The sequence below is a fragment of the Bison bison genome, unplaced genomic scaffold (genome assembly GCF_000754665.1).
Source record: "Bison bison bison isolate TAMUID 2011002044 unplaced genomic scaffold, Bison_UMD1.0 scf7180017864038, whole genome shotgun sequence".
NCBI lineage: Eukaryota > Metazoa > Chordata > Mammalia > Artiodactyla > Bovidae > Bison > Bison bison.
The window spans coordinates 37,968-44,280 of NW_011494610.1; positions in this window are offsets into that span (position 1 = coordinate 37,968).

Here is a 6,313-nt window from a genome sequence, read left to right on the forward strand (position 1 = left end):
AACCCACTCCAGTATTCTTGCCTGGGAAATTCTATGGACAGAGGAGCCTGGTGGGCTACAGTCCATGGGGTCTCAAAGTCGGCACTGAGCAACTGAGCATGTACATCTAACACAGAGCCTAAGGGCACAAAAAGCTAACTGGATTTTCCTACCTTTGACCATCTAATAAACTTTCTTCTCCAACCTTCTGCCCCACCCTATCCTCTTAACTAATCTACATTCCTATCAGAGAGAGTCAGTCCCCAGGAGAGCCCAACAGGGCTGGAGAGGGGTGAGGCCGGGCAGTTTCCTGGCGTGGGCAAGCTGACGAGGTGCCAGAAGAAAGCTGTGGGCAGCAGTGCCCAAGGCTGAATGTCCAGCAGGCAGCTGGATCCACAGGCTAAGACCAGTTGCCCGTCAACGTGTCCTCTGCGTGTCCTAGACTGAGTTCCAGGAGCCGCCCTGGGCTGAGCCCCTACCTGGCTCCGGCCTCATGGCTGCTAACTGTTCTGTGCTCAGAGTAAACAGCCCTGGCCCCTCCCAGCGAGGACCTGTCTCCAGTCCCCAGGCTGGACATGGGAAGTGGGGGAGATATTCGCAGCCTCTTTTCCCCGGGCCATCTGTGGGGACAGTGGCTGGACATACTTCTGTCATCAAGTCCTGCTCCTCTGTCATCCCCATGGCCACTGCTCTCCACCCCTTCCACCCTCGGGCAGCAAAGACCTCCTGGGGTTTACTGACCTCAGATTTGAATCAGGAGGGATGTTTGAAGGTACTTCTTGCTGGGTAACCATGCTTTGGCATTTACCAGCCTGCATGTTAAACCTCGATGTCTACTCATCAGTCTCCTTACTAACAGCAGACATCATTTCCGGAGTACTCACAGCCACTGAGCTACAACCAGCCAGAGCCGAGGTACTTGTGTCAGTGTGTACCGAGCCCTGAAGGACACAGCTGTTCCACCCAGGGAACACCATTCGTGTTCTCATGGACTTCTTATATTACCATCATCTTCCACAGGTGACAGAAAGGCCGCACAGAAACGGAAAGTAATTCCTTCAAGGTCGCTCAGCTGGGAGGTGGAGGAGGTGAGGGTCACCCCAGGGCCAGCGTTGAGGGCCCCTTTAAATACCTTCTCTACACCAGCTGTGTGCCCAAATGTGTCATGAAGAACGTACATTTTGATGGAAGGAGAAAGCAGGGGCTTGGAGGGACGGAGACCTGGGATCAAACCTTGTCTCTGCAACTTCGCTTGGGACTTGGGGAGCTGGGAGGGCCTCCTGCACTGTTCATCTGGCACACACTACTGGCGATGATAATACCCCTCTGTCCACACGTGTCTGGGACCACCCGTGGCTCCATGAGACACTGAGCACAGTCAGAGTGAGTGAGCCTGCGTGTCTGCACGGGGAAGAGAGGGAGGGAGAAACACACGTCCTGATGGCTCCAGACCTTAGCAGGTGTTCCACCTTCTCTGGCCTCGGTGTCTCGTGTCCAGTGGGTTCATGTGTAAATACGCTTTCCTATGGCTCCTTCTGTGTGCTGTGTATCACTACACAACACGCCCACCACAAATCCCTAAAGCGAGATCCGGACTCTGACCTGCTGACCCCGAGTCCAGCCACCTAGTCTACAGTGTCCCCCAGTGGGTCCTGCCCTCCTCTCTCCTACCACAGTGGGCATCACAGGGAGACCCCTGGGTCTTGGAATGGGATCCCAGGAGTCCTAGATCTATCCCTTGGCCTCCTGCTGCCCTGCCCGCAGGGCCCAGAGGGAGGTGGGGAGGGGGGAGGGGACAAGGGTCCCAGTGCAGCAGGTTCAGCTGCCCCAAGCCTGGAAGCCGCTTAGGTTCCTGGTTCCCTCTGGGGCCAGAGTGCCACCTAATCCCGGGGATTGTGAAATGACAGGAGGTGGCAGCAGCAGGCCCGGGTGCCTGTTGAGCCCTCTACCTAAGCTGGCTCAGCCCCGCCCACACCCAGCCTCCAGTTCAGTTGCGACCCCACGGACTGCAGCACACCAGGCCTCCCTGTCCATCACCAACTCCCGGAGTTCACTCAAACTCATGTCCATTGAGTCGGTGATGCCATCCAACCATCTCATCCTCCGTCGTTCCCTTCTCCTCCCACCTTCAATCTTTTCCAGCATCAGGGTCTTTTCAAATGAGCCAGTTCTTCACATCAGGTGGCCAAAGTATTGGAGTCCAGCCTCCAGGCACACATTAACCCTTCCCATCCAGAGGCACCTCAGTCCTGCACCCTAGGAGCGCTGTGCCTGCCTGCCACAGCCCCCGAGTGCTGCTGCCAACCTCCCCCTCCTCTGGTCCCAGCTGAGTGGGGAGGGGGAAGGACTGTTGCCCAGAAAGGGCAGAACCAGGGGTGCTGTGCTGAAGACTCCTAGCCTGTCTGGGGACAGAGAAGTGGAGATTCCTGGGGTGGAAATGGGGAGATCCGTGCAGACAAAAATGTGGAGATTCCCGGTGCTTAAAGGTGGTGCCCCTCAGGTTTAGGGTGTAGGATCTAATGTGCTAGAGTTGGGGAGACCACAGAAGACTGGCATTTGAGGGGAGCTCTGTGCGGAGGATGGACACAGCGGCAGGACAAAAACTCTGGGCGACATGGGAAGTTCAACTATGCGGGGGCTGGGGAGGGGGTCCCTAGGCACTGGGGGCTCTGAAGCCAGGGTCTGGTCATTCCAGCCCTCCCAATGCTGAGGACCCTAGAGATGAGACCTTCTGAAGGCTGTAGAGGGCGCCAGTGTGTTAGTCACTCTGTCGTGTCCAGCTCTTTGCAACCCCATGGACTGTAGCCCACCAGGCTCCTCTGTGCAAGGGATTATGGAGGCAAGAATTCTGGAGGGGGTTGCCATTCCCTTCTCCAGGGGATCTTCCCTATCCAGGGATCGAACCTAAGTCTTCTGCATTGCAGGCAGATTCTTTACTGTCTGAGCCACCAGGGAAGCTCAGAGTCAGAGACTAAGATATCTTTGGAATTCATATTTATGCCCCTAGTGATCTCGGAGAGGCAGCAGTGAGCAGTGGTGTGAATCGAGATCTTAATTTCCTGCCCAGGAATTGAACCTGGGTAGTCTAGATGAAAACCAGGAATCCTAGCCACCAGCAAGGGCTAGAGGTTAAAAACTATTTTTCCCTGGATCTTGGCCCCCACTGAAAAATGCATTTATCAAGGAGGCAAAAACTGCAAATGCAGATACAAAATTTATTACTAGAGACAAAGCACAATAACAAGTGGGAGAATACACAGAGAAACTGTTTAGTTAAGATAGAAGCAAGGCAGAGATGCACACCCAGAGAGAAAGGGTGTGGGCGTCCCCCCTGGTGAGGAGGAGCGCAGTAAAGAGATGGTTAGGCCATTTATATAGGTCGGTTCTTCCGGGTCTTTGTTTACCTTTAGCCAATTATCTGTTTTGTGGATTTCTTTTTTCACACCTGACCTACCCTGGGACCCTCCCCTAGGTGCACACGCACCACTCAGCCAAGATGGATCATAAAGTGAAGGCTTCTGGGAGGAGCAAGACTCATTATGGCCTGGTGCTATCCCCTGACTTCTGACCCCCAAAGAGTCTTTCTGCATGTGTAGAGTCTCCCTTATCCCAAAAGAGCAGTGGGGGGCAGTGGGTGAAGATTCCTTCATCTCTTACTCAAACATGGTTTTGCCTGTCTTTGTCCTTGTGACTATTACCTTAAGGCGTTTACGAAGCAAAGACTGGCTGTTTATCCTGTTTCTGCTGTCACTTCCATTTCAGAGGGCAAACAGAAGGCTGATTGTAAATGCCTTACCTGGAGCCCAGCTACCTATTGTCTCAAGAAATGCTAACTTGTAAGTATCCGGCCTGAAGCCCGCTTCTTCATGCCCCATGAAATATAAACAGGAGGCCAGGTATAAATGTCTAACCTGGACCCCGTCTTTTCCCTCCCTCTCTAGGACATCAGGCAGACATGCTCTGACTCTAGGACTCTGGCCTCCCACTGCCCGTCCACCCCCCAGGCACAGGAGCAGAGAAATCAGGCATGCGCCCCACGCTAGAGGGGGACCTGAACTGCACGCAGAAGTGCCTCTCCTATGGGAATGTGCCCACCACCTCAAGTGCAGCCCAGACTGCGTGGTCTGCCAGGTGCCCCGTGGTAACCCCGGGGAAACTGCCTGGGAGCAGGTTGGGGCAGGGGCTGGAAAGTGGCTGGAGCTCCTGGTTGAGGAATGGGGGCTCTCCTGACCCAGGAACCCCTGGCCAGGTCAGGTCAGATGGAACCAGATCGGCTCTTCCTCCCGAAGCCCAGGAGACAGAGGCATCTCTGAAGTGCATCAGGAGAGAGAGCTTCAGTGCTCTGGAGCAAGACACACTTCCAGGACACACCCTATGGGACGTCGTTCCCAGAGGTCAGGGGACCTCCCCGGCCAGCAGGAGCCGCGGACAGTCTCAGCGAGAGAGCTGGATCCCCAAGCCTGGGGTGAGCGTCCTTATCAGTGCCTTCCCCTGGGGCCTCCCCCAGCCCTGGGAGTAACACTTGGGGGCACTTGGCCTGGCAAGACGCCCAGATTCCTCTGTCCAGATGGAAACAGACTTTACAGATTGAAGAGAGTGCCCAGCTCATCTTAAAGATGTGGAGTGAGCATCTGAGAGAGACAGATGTCCAAGGTCACACCGCCGTTCCTGGCTGCATAGGAGTCCAAGCAAGGAGGTTCAGCTTTTGTCTGAGTGGTTTGAAGAAATCAAGACCTCTCCCCAAGCACCTCTCCCACTTCTGCCTCTTGAAAACGCTCTCTTCCGCTCTCAGGAGCGAGTGAGAGAAAGTATGTGAAGCTTGGGTGTCATAAAAAGCACCTGCTCCACAGAGAAGCAGACTTAGAAAACAGACATGAACATGGCAGGTGGGGAGGAGAGGAAGGTGTGATGAATTGGGAGTCGCACGGACACATGTACACCTCCATGTCTAAATTCATAGCTAGCGGGAATCTGCTGTCTAGCGCAGATAGCTCAGCTCAGTGCCCTGTGATGACCTAGAGGGGTGGGATCGGGGGTGGGGGTGGGGAGGGGAAACATTCCAGAGAGGGGGATATACGTATGCATATGGCTGAATCACTTGACTGTACAGCAGAAACTTACCCAACATTGTAAAGCACTATACTCCAATTTAAAACAAACAAACGAGTACCTGCTCAAGAGCTCAAGACTGTCCAGCAGGTCATGGGGGCTCCCATCAGAGCAGGAGGAGCCTTAAACAGCATGGAATCCAAGCTCCTCACTATTCAGAAGGAAAAACTGAAGACTAGAAACTGGCATATGACTTGGGGTCCTAAGGGGTTATGATCACTGGTCTTTATCCAAATCCCGCCCCTGTGATTTTCCTTCTTTGTGATTTCTCTGAAAATGCCCACAGGGGCTGTGAAGGTGTGTAATCAGAGACCTCAGTCACTCATGAGCAGGGAGCGGGGAGGTGGAGAAGGACCAGCCCATCAGGGGGCTTCTGGTCAGTGTAGCGGGGAGAGGAGGGCTCTAACCTGGGCCAGAGTGAGGGGGACCAGGAGAGGAGGACATGGGAGAGAAAGATGGACAGACAAGAGAGGATGGGGGAGAAAGGAGGAGTCTCTATTGTTAGGAAGAGGCTCTGCTGCTCCTGGTCTCTGATGGCTAGACTAGGGCAGGAGGAGGGGCAGAGCCAGAGGGCTCCTGAACTGAAATCCTAGTTGTCTGATTTGCTGGTTGTGGGGTTTGAGCAAGTCACTTTACCTCTATGAGCCCATACTTTCTCCTTAACACAATGGAATGAGAACCCAGATGCTGTAGGACTGACTTGAAGCTAAATGAAATCATGCATGTGGAATGTCTCAGGAGAGAGCAGATCCTTCACTCACAGTGGCTTGTTGGTGAGTTACCTGTTCTCGAAGCCCTTCTGTCCTGGGGCAGCTCGGTATTGAGAGCTCCTGCCCTTCTCCAGGGAAAGGGTGTCTGTGCAGAAAGGCAGCCCCCCACGTCCTCTCAGCTCATCACCCAGCTCTGAGCCTGCTTGATGTTTGGCTGGACTTGCTCCTGGGGCTTCTGGGCACTGAGCCCAGCTCCCTCCTCCTTGAGCCTGAAGTGGAGCACAGGGTGTATCTCTGTGTTGTGTGTGCGTGAGTGAGTGGAAAATGCTTGTCTGTGCACAGATGAGTTAGAGGGGGGCTGGTGTTACATGATTGTAACTGGGAGTGAATATGTAGGAGTGACTGAAGGGATTGTGGGTGTGTCACCCCTCACACTTCCCCAGTTGTTAACAGCCACCAATGCAGCAGAGTGCATATGCACGGATGCTGAAGCCAGATTCCTGGGTTCAAATCCT